This window comes from Rhinopithecus roxellana, chromosome 3 (assembly GCF_007565055.1).
Source record: "Rhinopithecus roxellana isolate Shanxi Qingling chromosome 3, ASM756505v1, whole genome shotgun sequence".
NCBI classification, from domain to species: domain Eukaryota; kingdom Metazoa; phylum Chordata; class Mammalia; order Primates; family Cercopithecidae; genus Rhinopithecus; species Rhinopithecus roxellana.
The window spans coordinates 70,900,923-70,916,248 of record NC_044551.1 but is presented as its reverse complement, the minus strand read 5'-3'; the positions used below and the strand labels follow the sequence as shown (position 1 = coordinate 70,916,248).

At 39.9% G+C, this 15,326-nt stretch overlaps 2 long non-coding RNA genes across 2 annotated transcripts in view; both read right to left on the bottom strand.

Annotated features, from left to right (window-relative positions):
• LOC115896563 overlaps window positions 1–15,326 on the bottom strand; it is a 157,386-nt gene that overhangs the window by 23,523 nt on the left and 118,537 nt on the right. The window lies entirely within an intron of this gene.
• Window positions 1,184–6,406, bottom strand: LOC104665759. The gene is made up of 2 exons (XR_748458.2): window positions 6,285–6,406; window positions 1,184–3,619 (listed from the first exon to the last, which is right to left on the bottom strand). It is a non-coding gene; the product is annotated as an uncharacterized LOC104665759 (long non-coding RNA).

The following is a 15,326-nucleotide window of genomic DNA, read 5'->3' as shown; positions in this document are numbered from 1 at the left end:
CCCATTCAATTTATTCGCCCATCAAAACCAGACAATTTCCCTAATAACAACTCTTTTTCTAATACCTTTGAAGGATCCTCTCTGTATCTGTAACAAATTCCGAACTCCTTAACCTGGCATCAAGCGCCTCTAAGAGTTGTTTCTCATCTTATCAACCGTGGATTGCCATCATTTTGCTCCAAGTAAAGGCAATCTTTCTGTTTCCCCTGCGTGCTTCCTGTGCTTCTCCACACCCCTATGGAACACGTTAGCCTTGATTGTCTTTTTCTGTATCTGCATTTTAGAGTCGTTCACAGCCCACTCTAACACCACCTTCTTCACCATTCTCCCTTCTTCCGAATGAATACATCCTTCTTCTGAATGAATACATCATTCAGAAGTTATTTCCTACCTTTGAACTCCAAGGTCAGCCACATCTCGATGATACCACTTACTTTTTTTTTTTTTTTTTTTTTTTTGAGACGGAGTCTCATTCTGTCGCCCAGGCTGGAACGCAGTGGCCGGAACTCAGCTCACTGCAAGCTCCGCCTCCTGGGTTCATGCCATTCTCCTGCCTCAGCCTCCCCAGTAGCTGGGACTACAGGCGCCCGCCACCTCGCCCAGCTAGTTGTTTGTATTTTTTAGTAGAGACGGGGTTTCACCGTGTTAGCCAGGATGGTCTCGATCTCCTGACCTTGTGATCCGCCCATCTCGGCCTCCCAAAGTGCTGGGATTACAGGCTTGAGCCACCGCGCCCGGCCACCACTTTCTACTATAGTCCTTGTGCATGTAGTTCACTCAAATTGATAGGCTGTCAGAATAGAGGGCTATCTGTGAAGTATTCCTGCATCTCCCACCTAGCAGAGTGCCTTGCTCTTAGGCGCTTAAAAAAGAGTTGCTGAAGAAAATATCCTAAGGTGTTTATTTACTATGCTATCCCACTCTAAAATTATAAACATGCATTTTAATAGGTATTTTAATTCCAGATAAAATAACCTGAAGTCATAATGTGGGACTTTTCAGAAGATGCATTCATGAGGTATTTTGGGGAAGGTGAGAATGTTCCTCCATCAATCATACCTCATGGCCATCGTGTCTTCACTTACAAGCAACAGCCACCCTTGCAAAAAGTCACTTCATGACCCCTCAACACACTTCTCACCATCGTAGAAGAAGCTGGCTCCTGGAAAGGTAGCTGAAGCAGACACTGTTGGTTTATTGGCCACCAGGCGTTTCTCTCTTCCTTTACTTTTTGTTCAGGTCTTCACCTCTCCTTTACATGACTCAAAGAGCAAATCTTCATTAATCTTAAGTAGCTGTTTCATTTCTCATGTCAGTGATTGGTTCAGAAAGAAGCCTGTCTGGGGGGTTCTAAGAAGATATCCTTACTTATTAAAAAAGATCCACAGAAAAGGCAGTCTGTCTTCTGCTGGACATCCTCTAGATGTCCTATAGATCATGTAAAGTCCAGATTGTCTGTTCTATAGATGTCAACTACCGTAAAACTATCAAATCTCATAACTTTAGATTTTACTAATTTGATGTTTTCTGTAAGACTGTGGCTGAACTGAATTTCATCTTTTTTCCAACTTTTATTTTAGACTTGGGGTATATGTGAAGGTTTGTTACAAGGGTATATTGTGTGACGCTGAGTTTTAGAGTACAATTGAACCCATCATCCAGGTAATGAGCTTACTGAGGTAAATTTCCCAATAGGAAGTTTTTCAAACCTTGTCCCCTCCCGCCCCCTCCTGTAGTCCCCAGTGACTGTTTTTCCCATCTTTGGGTCAATGTGTACCCAGTGTTTAGCTCCCACTTATAAGTGAGAATAAGCAGTATTTGGTTTTCTGTTTCTGTGTTATAAATTTCATCTTTGATTAAAAGAATCTTGTAAAACCAATTCACAGTGTAAATAGCATTTTAGGAAGCATTGTTAAAAAGAAGTACTAAGTAGGATGATGAATAAATTGATAGATGAATGACATTATATTTTGTTCATTCATTAATTTAACTATTAATTGATGAGCCTTTTTCAGCTATGATTACAAAGTCCTATCTGCCATCCTGGAGGAATTGTGAAGAATCACAAAGAGTAAATTATGTCAAAATAACCTTGTTGATTTTAATATGCCTTCTCCCAGAATGATGGATGACTGAATAATGCTAAACACAATGAACCTTAATTTTATCAAGGCTTTTGATATGTCTTTTAGTGTGACATTTCTTTCAATAATACTTTTTGTACAAAACAGTTTATAATTCAGTTTTCATTAATAACAACAAGAACAGTCTCAATCCATGACTGAGATTGGATTTCTTCTCAATAAGTCAAAATTCATGAGAAGTAAACTTACCTTTTTGGGTAAGTACAGTATACATAACTAGACAATGTGACAATGATTGATTCTTATTTCTTAAAGGACTAGAAGGGGACAAAGAAGGTAAAAATGTAACTGATGAGTTTTATATGAATCATTAGATTTGGTCCATATGTCACAGTAGTTCCCTTCCTCTTCCCAGAAATGCTCTTGGTATTAATTTGGATGTTATAAAGCAGCTGAGCTTTGGAAAGTCTGTACATCGTGAGAGTCAGCAAATGCACAATACAGTAATCATCACATGAGTGCAGCCTATCACAGAGTAGCACTCCTGAAAATATCAAACAGAGGGAGGGAGAGAGTCATGCTGGTGGGTTCGCCCCTTGGACATCCTTACTGATGGGCAACCATCTAGTTTTAAATATCTAGGCTCCACCAACTGGCATCGGTTGGTCAGGAGTGATTTCTTCCAATGCTGCTTCCATGATGCAAGCAAACAGGCACCACTTTTGTTCCACTGTACCCCCACGCCCTGAAACTCACAAATGCCTTCTTGATGGGCTGGCTCCTGGAACATACAGCCCCCACAGCTGATTTCCTTTCTGGCAAGATGCCTCCTGGTAAACATCACTGGGTGAGCAAGAGGATGTGTGGGTCCAGAGCGCTGATATAGGTCTGTGATTCTGATTATGCCTTTGGTCATTGGTCATCATTGCCTTCAAACTGCATATTATGAACACCAATTGTATTGGGGACTGTTAGGCATGGAGGGGAAGGCTTGTTATTTTCTATTCAGAGAACAGTTATTAGAGTTTACCATCTTCAGACTTCTATTGCTATATCTTAGGAATGAAGGGAAGACAGGATGTGGACTGGAATCTTCTGTGCCCGGAAAATAATAAGAAACTTGATTGTGGCTCAGCTGTATCATCACCCCTGCTCTCTTGGCTCTTGTTTATAGAACTCAAATTGGAAGATAGGCATATTCCTTATCTTAGGGCAGTTTTCTCAGATGCAGGTTCTGAAATGAAAGAGGGAAGTAGAGGAAGATGGATGATGGGCAGGGAAGGGGAAAAAGTCAAGCAGGGGACTGTAGTTTATGAGAAATTTCAGAAAGGGGATGTAGGCCTGATCCTGCAGGGGAACTCTGGAGTGTGAATCATGTCTCTGAGTTTTTCCCAAAGGAGGCAATGAATCCAGGCTTTCCCTCTCCTTTGCCAGTCATTGGCTAAGGGCTGTGCAGGGAGCAACCCCTTAGGCACTTCTGGTTTTCAGGTTTGTAGACAAAGGGGCAGTCATCTGAGAGAGTCACAAGGGTGAACCTAGAAAAAAAAATCACACAGAAGCTAGAGGAAAGGCACACCAACATGGCAAAATGGATCTGAGGGGATGTGAGAAGAGCAGAGAAGTGGCCACTATGCTACTGGTCAGAGATGCCCATCCTTTAGCCAAAGGTTGTTCTATATAGCTGTCAATGCCTGTCTCAGGAACATTTCAGATTATGGTTTTGTGAGAGTCATGCTAAAACCTAAATACAATAGGATTAGTACATACCTAGTGCAAATTATAGTCTATATTTGAAAACTGATGGCCAAAATATTTTAAGGAATCTTGAAAACCATTAGAATTATTGGCATTTGATTTTGTCATTTTCTCTGCATCCCTGACCCACCAAAGTAGTCTCCTTCACTTGTTTTAGCTTGGCCAATCCTTTATATGCATAAATACATCCTCCTCCAGAAAGGCCTCCCTAATACAGTGAGATGGTAGCACTATTACCCAAACTTCTACCATTTAATGAACACTCATGTTATTCATTTTTATATAAATATTAATTTTCCAAACAGACTGCACGATCGTTGAAGACAGGGATTTTGCCTCATCCTTCTTCTTACCCCTCCTCCTCCAGCATCCACCAGGGTGCCCTACAGTCCGTCATAGCATGTGAATGAACACTTAATGATTGACAAGTAGTCAAAGTGAATGTCCAACTAGTGCTTTGTGATCATCTTCATTTTCTTATACTGCTTATGAAAACTGTTGATAAGATACTAATCAAAAACATATTTCATTGAAAAGAGACCATTTTCAATATATGTTACCCATTCTGTTCAATTTCAGAGACCTTGATGTTACTCAAGTTTAGACAAGAATGACCAGCCCATTTGAAGATAGCTATAGATACGAATATGGATATAGATATATACACATATACACATGCATCAGACAGGTAAGAGGTGGTGCATTAGAAAGAACACAGGACTGGAATTTGGGAGATGCCAATCTCATGTCAGCACTGCTCCCATCTCCTCATGAGGCCTTCCTTAGCCATTTCATACTTTTGTGCTTCAGCTGAAGGAAATATACTGCATGATCTCTAAAGTCTCTTCAACCCCAAAAGTTCTACTAGTTGTGTTTCTTTATTTATGAAGGAGTGCAATCCAAGAAGACAAATATAACCCTTGCTTCAACTTTTGCTTCCTCACTGTGCTCAATCAACATGTATTCACAATGATGTTATGCCACATGTCCAATCTCGAAGTTGACTTATGCTCCACCCAGAGGGAGAAAATATGTGAATCAATTATTAAGGGATAACAGAAGGAGCTAACAATAGAAGACATTGTGGAAAGTTATCTATTCATTCATCAAGCATGAGAAACTGGGTTAGGTCCAGGAGATCTGAAAGAGGTACAGTCCTTGCTTTTATGGAACTCCTAGATTGATACTTAGAACTTTCAGTCAATCAGGAGAAAATAGTGGAGGTGATTTTGCTTTTCATTGAGGTAAACCCTACCAAAAATATTTCATTATTATTAGCTCTTCTTCCATTCATATTTTGTGCATCTGACTTTCCTTCTTTCTTTCTTTCTTTCTTTCTTTTTTTTTTTTTTTTTTGAGATGGAGTCTCACTTCTTCACTCAGGCTGGAATGCAATGGCCCAATCTCGGCTCACTGCAACCTCCACCTCCTAGGTTCAAGCAGTTCTCCTGCCTCAGCCTCCCAAGTAGCTGGGATTATAGGCATGTGCTAGCACTCCTGGCTAATTTTTGTATTTTTAGTAGAGACAGGGTTTCACCATGTTGGCCAGGCTGGTCTCAAACTCCTGACCTCAAGGGATCCACCCGCCTTGGCCTCCCAAAGAGCTGGGATTACAGATGTGAGCCACCACACCTGGCTGACTTTCCTTCTTTATAATATTCTAAAGAGTACTGAACTCTGATCCAGCATCCCTGGTTTCTAATTTCAGTTCAGCTTCAAATTGTGTGATCTTAGGCAACAAGGCCAAGCCCCAATGCTTAGTTACCACCTCTCTTCAAAGAGTGCCGAACACTTGTTTCTCATGCCTCAAGCAATTTTTATCAGGACACAAAGGTATTCAGCACAACAAAAAAAGTGTATAAGAACTATATTATATAAGATGATTTTATTAACTAGTCAACAGTGATGCCATTCACCCATTTGAAGTTGCTTCTTCTCCCTCAAAGGAAAAAATAATGAATTTTTTAATTTTTTTATATAGTAATTTATTTTGCAAGTTACATTTTTCCTTTAGTATAGAGGTTTATTTTCTACATTTTGAAGAACAATTAATCTAGTTGCTCATCAAATTGCTGTACAACTTTATATATTATATTATTTCATTTCCTTATTCCAACTCAGAAACTATGGAGATCTATTTCTGTGGAATAAGGAGGGAGGATATGCTAAGTTTATTTAATAAAGACTCATGAAAAGTTATCCAAAAAAATTTCCCTTCTAGGTCACAAAAGTATGATCTCCTGCAAATAGCTGAATCTAAAAGACCCATCAGATGGCCAGAGAGTCCCTGAAAATGCTACTAAATCAACCCTTACTCTAAAAATCAAGAAAAGAAGAAGACTTGAAGAAGCTCGGATTTGACAATTCTGACATTTGGAAAATCAAGTCAGCAAAGAAAGCTGCTGTCAAAGAATGTGAGCAAGGCCATTTACAATGTAACCATACCTACTCATTCAGCTCTGTATCCTTTCACTGTCTCTTTCAACATTCACTGAGCATCAAGTATGTGAAAGTGCTGCACTTGGTACTGAGCAGAACACCAGGCTCTCACTGAATGCTCCCATCACTGGTGGACTGGTCTATTAGCAAAATCGCAGAGCAGTGGAAAATATTAAAGCAAGATAACACTGAATTGAACAAAGCCACATTTGAAAGGCAACCTTTTAATATCAGGTTGAACAGCTCTTCCTATTTGCCCATCTGCTAACCTTTAAAAGATTCCTCTCATTGCTGATACGGCCAGTTGCCCCATAAGCACCCAGCCTGCCTTCAATAGTGCACAAAGGGCATCTTTGTTTTCCTCCCAGTGAACTCAGAGGCCAACCCAGGGAACAGTGAAACACCCAGGATGGAAATGAGGTGTCTCCGTGACAGCAGACTCCTTCTTTTGACCCCATTTATCGAGATCAACATGCCTGAGTCACCAGTAGATGAAACCAATGATTGTTTTACTCTGCCTTCCCCAGAGTCACCCCCTGAGTCAGTGGGTAAACTGGGGTAAGAACCCAGCCTTGTCCTATGAGCCTGAGCGGGTCTACTATATTTATCCAGGGTCTCATGATTCTTAGTGCTTTTGCTCTGCCCTCTAATTTGCACTGTGCCTGCTATAATATCTAAACGGGAAGTTGCCAGCTAGAATGGTCATTATCCGAGAAATCTATTTAAACATGTTTATAAGGTCAAATGAAGTGGGTGGTGGATAAGCTAGACAGAAAACAACAAAAGCTTTGGCTCAGCATAGCTAGTGAGGTTAAAGCTCAAGAGAGAAGTGTTTTCATGTCGAATTTGCACATGGTAGAAGAAGGCAGTCTAAGCATAATTATATATAAACGCAGGAATGAGCAGTCAAAATATTAAAACAACCAAATGATTTCTATTTAAGAAGCTGGACAATGGAATTGACTTATGGTAAGTCAAGGGAATGTCAGTTTGAGACAGCATGCCAGTAGAGCAGAGCCCAAGATCAAATTTTGGAAATGCACCTAGTATATCCCAACCAGAGGGAAGAGCTGGGATGATCAAGAAAGATGCCCAGAATCAACCAAAAATGACCTGGGGGAGACTTCACAATGGAATAGTGAATACTATTGAACAAGAGGGAAATAAGGAAATGAGAAAAAAAAAAACCATGATATCTCTGGGAGCCCAAGCTTGGATTCTTATATATTTAAGACTTTGAAGAACAGCTCTCTGTACCAAAGAAATCCACATCTTAGAGTTAGGAGTCAACCATTTCATTATGTGACTGACCTCCAGGCTCTGCCAAGCCATTCTTCAACACCAAAGAGGAGGGAAGAGAGGAAAAGAAACTATTGTCATATGTCACTTAATGGTAGGGATACATTCCTTCTGAAATGCATCATTTGGCGACTTTGCACTTGTGTGAACATCATCGTGTACTTACACAAACCTAGATGATATGGCCTACTATACACCTAGGATATAAGGTATAGCCTATTGCTCCGACACTACAAACCTGTACATCGTGTTATTGTACTCAATATTATAGGCAATTATACCACAATGGTAAACATTTTTGAATCTAAACATAGAAAAGGTACAGTAAAAATACAGTATAAAACATTAAAAAGGGTACCCTTGTATAGGGCGCTTACCACGATTGGAGCTTGCAGGCCTGGAGGATGTTCTGGGTGAGTCAGTGAGTGAGCTGTGAGTGAACGCGAAGGCCTAGGACACCACTGTATACAACCACAGACTTTATAAACACTGGACACTTAGGCTATACTACATTTATTTAAAATTTTTTTCTTTCTTCAATAATAAATTACCCTTAGCTTACTGAAACTTTTTTACTTTATAAACTTTTTAATTTTTTTTAACTTTTTGACTCTTTCGTAATAACATTTAGCTTAAAACACTAATACATTGCACAGCTGTACAAAAATATTTTATTTCTTTGTATCTTTACTCTATAAGCTTTTTTCTATTAATTTTTTTCACTTTTTAAACTTTATTGTTAAAAACTAAGACATAAATGCAAACATTAGCCTAGGCCTACGCAGTGTCAGGATCATCAATATCACTGTCTTCCACCTCCACATCTTGTCCCACTGGAAGGTCTTCAGAGGTAATAACACGCATGAAGCTGTCGTCTCCTATGATAACAATGCCTTCTTCTGGAATCCCTCCTAAAGGACCTTCCTGAGGCGTTTTTGTTTTTTGTTTTTTTTTTAATAAGTAAAAGGAGTACTCTAAAATAGTGATGAAAAGTATGTATAAGTCAGTAACGTTGTTTTCATTATTATTTTTAAGTATTATGTACATGTACAATGCATAATAGTTGTGCTAGACTTTCTTTTCCTATTTTTTTTTTTTCTCTTTGAGACGGAGTTTTGCTCTGTCACCCAGGCTGGAGTGCAGTGGCACAGTTGTGGTTCATTGTAGCCTCAAACTTCTGAGCTCAGGTGTTCCTCCCATGTCAGTCCCCTGAGTAGCTGGGATTACAGGCACATGCCACTGCTCCCTACTGGTTTTTTTTATATGGGACCACCGTCCTATATGTGGACCATCATTGGCCAAAACATCATTATGCAGTGTGTGACTGTATCTCCTTATTCCTGTTTCTGAGAAACAGGGATTTGAGTCGGCGAGGCTTTCGGTGGCAAAGAGAAGTGTAACATCTGAGAATGCTTCCCACATATTCTGCATGAGCTTGGATGCTAGTTTACAAAGATTGAGCAATTAAATAAATTCTATGCCACGGAAAGAAATCTGGTATGGATACTGTTGGAAAATTTGATACACGTGCGCATAGAGTCATTAAATCATAGAGAATAGTTAGTGTTTCTTATTTTATTATGAATTAAATTAATTTAGTGACCTCCTTTCCAAACAAAATTTACTTAGAAATGTTATTTCTTCCTAGAACTTGATTTGGTATGGTTTGGGATAGAACTACATACTGTTTGCCCTGTATCTCTTCTATTCTAGCACAAAAGTAAGCTCTTTTTGTTCCTTTCTTTCTGGCCCTACCATCTAGTGAGAAAGTCACTGACATAAGAAAGAAAAGGAGCAAAAGAAGAGTGGGGAGTGCTGGGAAAGGAGTTAGGGAAAATGGGGGCAAGTGGAAAGAAGGAAGGAAGGGAGAGGTTACAGAATGGTCAGACAGCGAGGCAGAACGAAGATGGATGAAAGCAGTCATGATATATTGAAGCAATGGATCTTCCTAGAGTGGTGCTGATCAATACAGCAGCCACCAGCCACGTGTGGCTAGTGAACACTTGAAATGTAGCTGGTCTAAACTACAGTGTGCTGTGAGTACAAAATACACAGCAGATTTTGAAGATTTTGTACCAAAAAAATTTACAAAGTATCTCAACATTTTATATGGATTACATGTTAAAATAATATTTTGGCTATATAGGATTAAATAACTACATTATTAAAATTTATTTCACCTGTATCTTTTTAAGTTCTTAATAGGGCTACTAGAAAAATGAAGATGAGCCATGTGGCTCACATTATCTTTCTATTACATAGATACTGTTCTTGATCTTGATGAGAAATGATAGGATTGCATCCCCTTCTTTCCATCATGTCTACCACACACAACCCCAGAGGTCTCAGCCCAAAAGTCAAGTTCTAATATAATTATAAGCACTTCAATAGCAATGCCTGGCATCTGTTTTCTGAGGCAGGCAGCATATATAGCAGCTTCTAGTCCTTGGGATCAAGGGGGACATGTAGGGACGACAGGAAGGGCAGTGCTCAGACACTGCCATGGGCATTTCTGATGGAGGGCGTGGTCCCTCCCATCTCTCCACCCCTGCCCTAGGAGCTCTTGGCACCTTGGGGGAGTTTTCCTCCACACAGCCCCTTGTCACAGCATTCTCCTCTCCAGCCTCCAGCTACCCTTTTAAGAAATGACCTTTTGTCTTCTTTTTCCCCCTCCAATCATAGGTACTTTGAGTCTAGTTTTCGGTTAATTATGAACATATTTTACAATTCAGAGAACACAGTACAGTACATCAGAGGAACATGGGCCCAGCCTAGAGTAGGTTTAGGTAACTATGAACCTTCAGTGATTTCACAGCAAAGCTCAGGATAATGGGAGGCTCTAGGCAGAAAGGAAAAAGAGAAAGAGGAAAGAGAAATGTAGAGCAGATGCAACTCAAAGACTTTTGGAAGGAGGTGGGCAACTTTCAACTCATTACTAAGATTTGTCGAGTATGTCCTCCCTCTCAAATGTCCCTATATGCTACAAATGGAGGCTGTTCCTAGTGGTGCTGCTACCACAGATTCATCTTCCCTGTTCTTAGGGTGCACAGACTCACAGCAGAACTCAAATAGATTTGGAATGTGAATATGAATATTGGAATGGAAGTTCTTCACGGCTACTGAAGAAGTGGCGCACATTATATTCCTCACCCAGGACGGGGCAGGAGCCCCATGTTGTTCTGGAAGAACTACTCATCAGCCAGAATGCCTATCCTTTGCACTGGGCACCTTCTACCCATATGGTGCCTCCCATGTAGAAGCACTGAAGGCTTAGTTTAAAAAAGAAAACACCTCATCTCATCCCAAAGTACAGCCAACTCACCCAAGAGTTCAGATGAATCAATGATTTATGTACAACTTAACCATTTCCACTGCAACACAGATAATTCCATATCTGAGCTTAACTTTAGCCAGGCTATATTGCCAAATAGAGGAGGACGTCTCTAGATTGCTTAGCTTGCATATCAAGGACATACTCCCCTTTGAGCCCTTTGCTATCTGTAAGAATTGGTTAGCCCAGAGACATGCAGTCTCTCCCCAGGCAGAAAGTGTTTTTAAGATGTAAAAAACATCATAATATATAGTAAGTAATATATAAAATGTAGATATATACACACTCACACACAGTACGCTGGTGCCCAGTGGGGCTTGATGGAAGCTTGGTCTACATGACTGGCCTGAATGCACGTATGCATATGGAGGAATGATGAGTAGGGAAAGGAGGGAGTCTCCAAGTATTAGCAGTTCCCATGTTGCTCTTTGGGAGAGAGCGGGGAACACCCAAACCGTGATGTTTAGCAGCTGTCTGCCCACTGGGCTCTTCTTTATCTGCTATGGGAAAGGCTAACTTGAAAATAAACCTTTTGAGTTTGTTTGTTTGTTTCTAACATTGTTGACTGTTCCCTGAAAAATGTAGACCGGCTGAAAATGTAAATAGATTTAAATAGGTTTGAGATATATTCAGATGGATCCATCCATAGCAAGATGTTCATTTCCAGAGGTGTTGAGGACACCGTCCTCGCTTTCAGTTTGCCGTGATACTGGGGCCGACCAGCTGGTCACCTGCCCCTCTTTCTCACAGACCTTAACTTTGTTGGGAAGTTTAATGTGTCTCGCTCAAAGCCAGCACCTTTGGCAGAGTTCGGAGCCACGAAATGTGAGCAAAAGTTTTGTGGGTGGGCCATACAGGAGGGCAGATCTAGCAGGCCTGCATCATTTCCCTCTTTGCTCTTCTCAGATTTTCCCAGGTACCTTGGCCTTGGTATCTGTAAGCCACTGAGGCAAAACCATTAGCCATTGACCTCTGGACTTTTTGAAAGGTGAGAAAAATAAAAACCCTAATTTGCGTAATCCACTGTTTGGGGCTTTTGTTACTTGTAGCTGAATACATTTCCTGACACAGATCAGGGGGATTGTCCGTGCTTTTCATAAACATCTTTGCAGCCATGACTAGTGACAAAATACAGACTTATTTCTCTAGCAATTTGCTGGACTAAATGAAAATTTGACTCTGCATCTTAGAAAAAAAGCAAAATAAACTACCTTTGTTTGTGATTTTTCCTTCATGTCTCTAAAGTAACCCATTACACTCCTCTTATTTTGATTGTTACTTACATTGAATTTTATTTAACAGGAATAACATTGCTCATGAAAATCACACAGTTTATTTTTCTTTTCTTTTTTTGTTGAGACAGAGTCTCGCTCTGTTGCCCAGGCTGGAGTGTAGTGGTGCGACCTCGGCTCACTGCAACCTCCACCTCCTGAGTTCAAGTGATTCTCCTGCCTCAACCTCCCGAGTAGCTGGGACTACAGGTGCCCACCACACCTGGCTAACTTTTTGTATTTTTAGTAGAGACAGGGTTTCGTCATGTTGCCCAGGCTGGTTTTGAATTCCCAAGCTCAGGCAATCTGCCCGCCTCGGCTCCCAAAGTATGGGGATTACATGCATGAGCCACCGCACTCGGCCAACAATTTCTTACATAAATCCAGGCATATGGAAAACTTTCGGATGTCCTATGGCTTTAGAAAATATAAAGTACCTATCCTTATAAAATCATATAAGCTATTTCAACATCAATTTGGGGCTCAAAATGGGCCACTGTAATGGGCTATTTCAGGAAATATCTCTTGCCAAATTAACTTTCAGAAAGTTTCTAGGCCAAAAGGCTGTGTAGTTAATGTGGGAACAACCAAGACCACCATTTATCCCATCAACCGGCTGGACTAGTCAGCCTGGATGGCCAACTGAGGGCAATGAAACCCACCTGTGTTCTTTAGGGTCCCTGTAAATCAACCTCAGGTAGAGTCACTCCTTAATGAGAAGGTCTCCAATGGAGATCAACTTCTTCCCTCCTCCTGGGCAATTGAGATCATTCTTATTAGCATGTTCACAAACAATTTCAAGGTACTTCTGAAAATGATGTCTTGCAATTTAGAGAGGCATTAAATTCATCTCCCCAGACACAGAACAAGAATTGATTCCAAGTCTAACTCTAAAATGAAGGAAAAAAATTTTAACCTTAAATTTAGCCATCTACACGGCATCTCAGCAATGGAAATGAATAAATTTTCCACTAAACTTACCACATGTAGAAAATTCAACCACTGGTTCTTTCTATAAACTGTCTTCAAAGACCCAACACCACTTTTCCTCTCCTAATTGCTATTATGAGGCAATAAATCTCTCTTATACGGAAATAATACAAATTAACTGCATGGCATATGTAGGCCACGTGTTCTAGCAAATCCATAAAAAATGTTTCATTTATGTTTTGATGAAAGGTGCAGCAGTCTTCCAAGGACACTAATCATTAATTCTGGAAACATAGGATTCATATGTGATTTAGCTCAGTGCTGGAATAGTTAGTAAATACCTATCTAAGAAACATTTATTCATTTAACAGCTGTTTAGTGAGCAGCTACAATGCTAGAATTTGTGTCTTCCCTGGCTAGAGTGGCATTTGTGTGTAATAATGTGAGTGATGTCCAAATGGCATTTAAAAAAATGTGTCATAGTTAAAGTTTCCTAAAATGACATACTTAAGAAAAATCATTCTCCTACCGAGAAGGATATTTTATAACAAAAAAGAACAATCCATTCTTGTCCCTTTTACAATGTCTGTGAGATTTTCATTAAGGCTTGTTAAGCTGAAGATAACAAATACCCACCGCAACTAGCTTAAGCAAATGTGTGCATCTCAGGCCAAGAAGTTTAACTGGGCGTCTCCAGGAATTAGACTAGAAACTGTAAAGCTGTCAGAACCCATCCGTTTCCCCATCTCTCTGGGAGCTCACAGCTTCTTGCTTCTGCTTTCGCCTGAACATCTGTATCCTATTTTTTCTTTCCTGATTACGCTTCTCTGCTCCTCCAAGCATATCACTACCAAAGGTCCAATTTTGCATTATAGTCTGGCTCAAAACTTCAGCAAGATCTGGCCAATATCTTAGATTCTTGATTCTGGATTCTGAGTCAAAAAGATTTGATTGGTTCAGCCCGGGCTGGATGTCCACCAGAGATCCTACCAGCTTTGACTCTGAGGGAGAAGTTACACCGTAAAGATGGCACAGGAGCCCACCCTAAGGATGGGGAGAGGAGACATTCTCGAGAGAGGATGGCATGTGCAGGCACCTCCAAGTTTTTTCTTCACTTAAACTGAACAGAAAACATTTTTAGTTGTGAGCTTTAGTATAAAGAGAACAGTCTAGTCCTAAACCTCACTCAACTTTGCAGAAAATCTATCAGTGCAAATGCATTTATCTCTCCTAGTTGGAAGCAAAGTTGCAGTTCATTCTGAGTCCTGCTTGGTCCTCTAAGGCAAACTAGCATCAATGCGCATGACAAGAGTATCTGGCTTTTGCTTTTTAAGGATGTATCAGTCTTAGCTGCATTCAATTTAATTCCATGTGCTTTCTATCTGGAAGTCCCTTTGTGTATTTCTAAAGTTCTTCAGCCTGATTTCGCCTAAGACACACCACTCCACATAGTTATGGGTGCCTTTGACACAATTTAGATGATTGCCTTGCCTTGGAAATCTGTTATTGCTACCATAATATCACATAATCCTAGAAATAGTGTCTCAATTCAAGTCAAAACCAAGCACATCTAAATCTTCCTATCTTCCCCTATTCAGGTCAGCAATCTACATCTATTTCCAGTTTTCCAGTATCATTTTTTGAAATCAACTCGCTCCTTCTCTCAACACCTTTCCTGTAGCTGATTTAAGAAACTCTCATATTGGCAATGTAGCAACATGATTTCACTTGAAGCCTTCTTCTTCCTCTTTAGGAAATCATTTCACCTTTACTTTGAAGGTAAAATCAAACTTTTACCCTCAATGCTCCAATTCTTACAAACTAATCTAATTTAAAAATTACTAAGCTGATGAATATTTAAAAGATATGTGGACACAGTTTATTAAATATAGCTTCCCTCCAAGACATGAAAAAAATGATTTAACTCTTTTATTCTCATCAGACAGTATTTTTCAGACTAGGTCAATATGTGTCCACTCTAAAGATGTGACTTCACTTAGGATTTCAGTTTTTCTGAGAGGAGATAATAACCTTCTCAGAATAAAATTGAATTTGCATGTGTTTATTAAAAATACTATTTCCCTGGACAGTTTTTTCAAAACACACCCACAAAGATGATCTTATTTTATCCTTATAACACTTTTATGAATGAAGCAATACTAAGGGGAAAATGTTATCCATCTCATTTTAAAGATGAGCAAACCAAGATCTGAAATA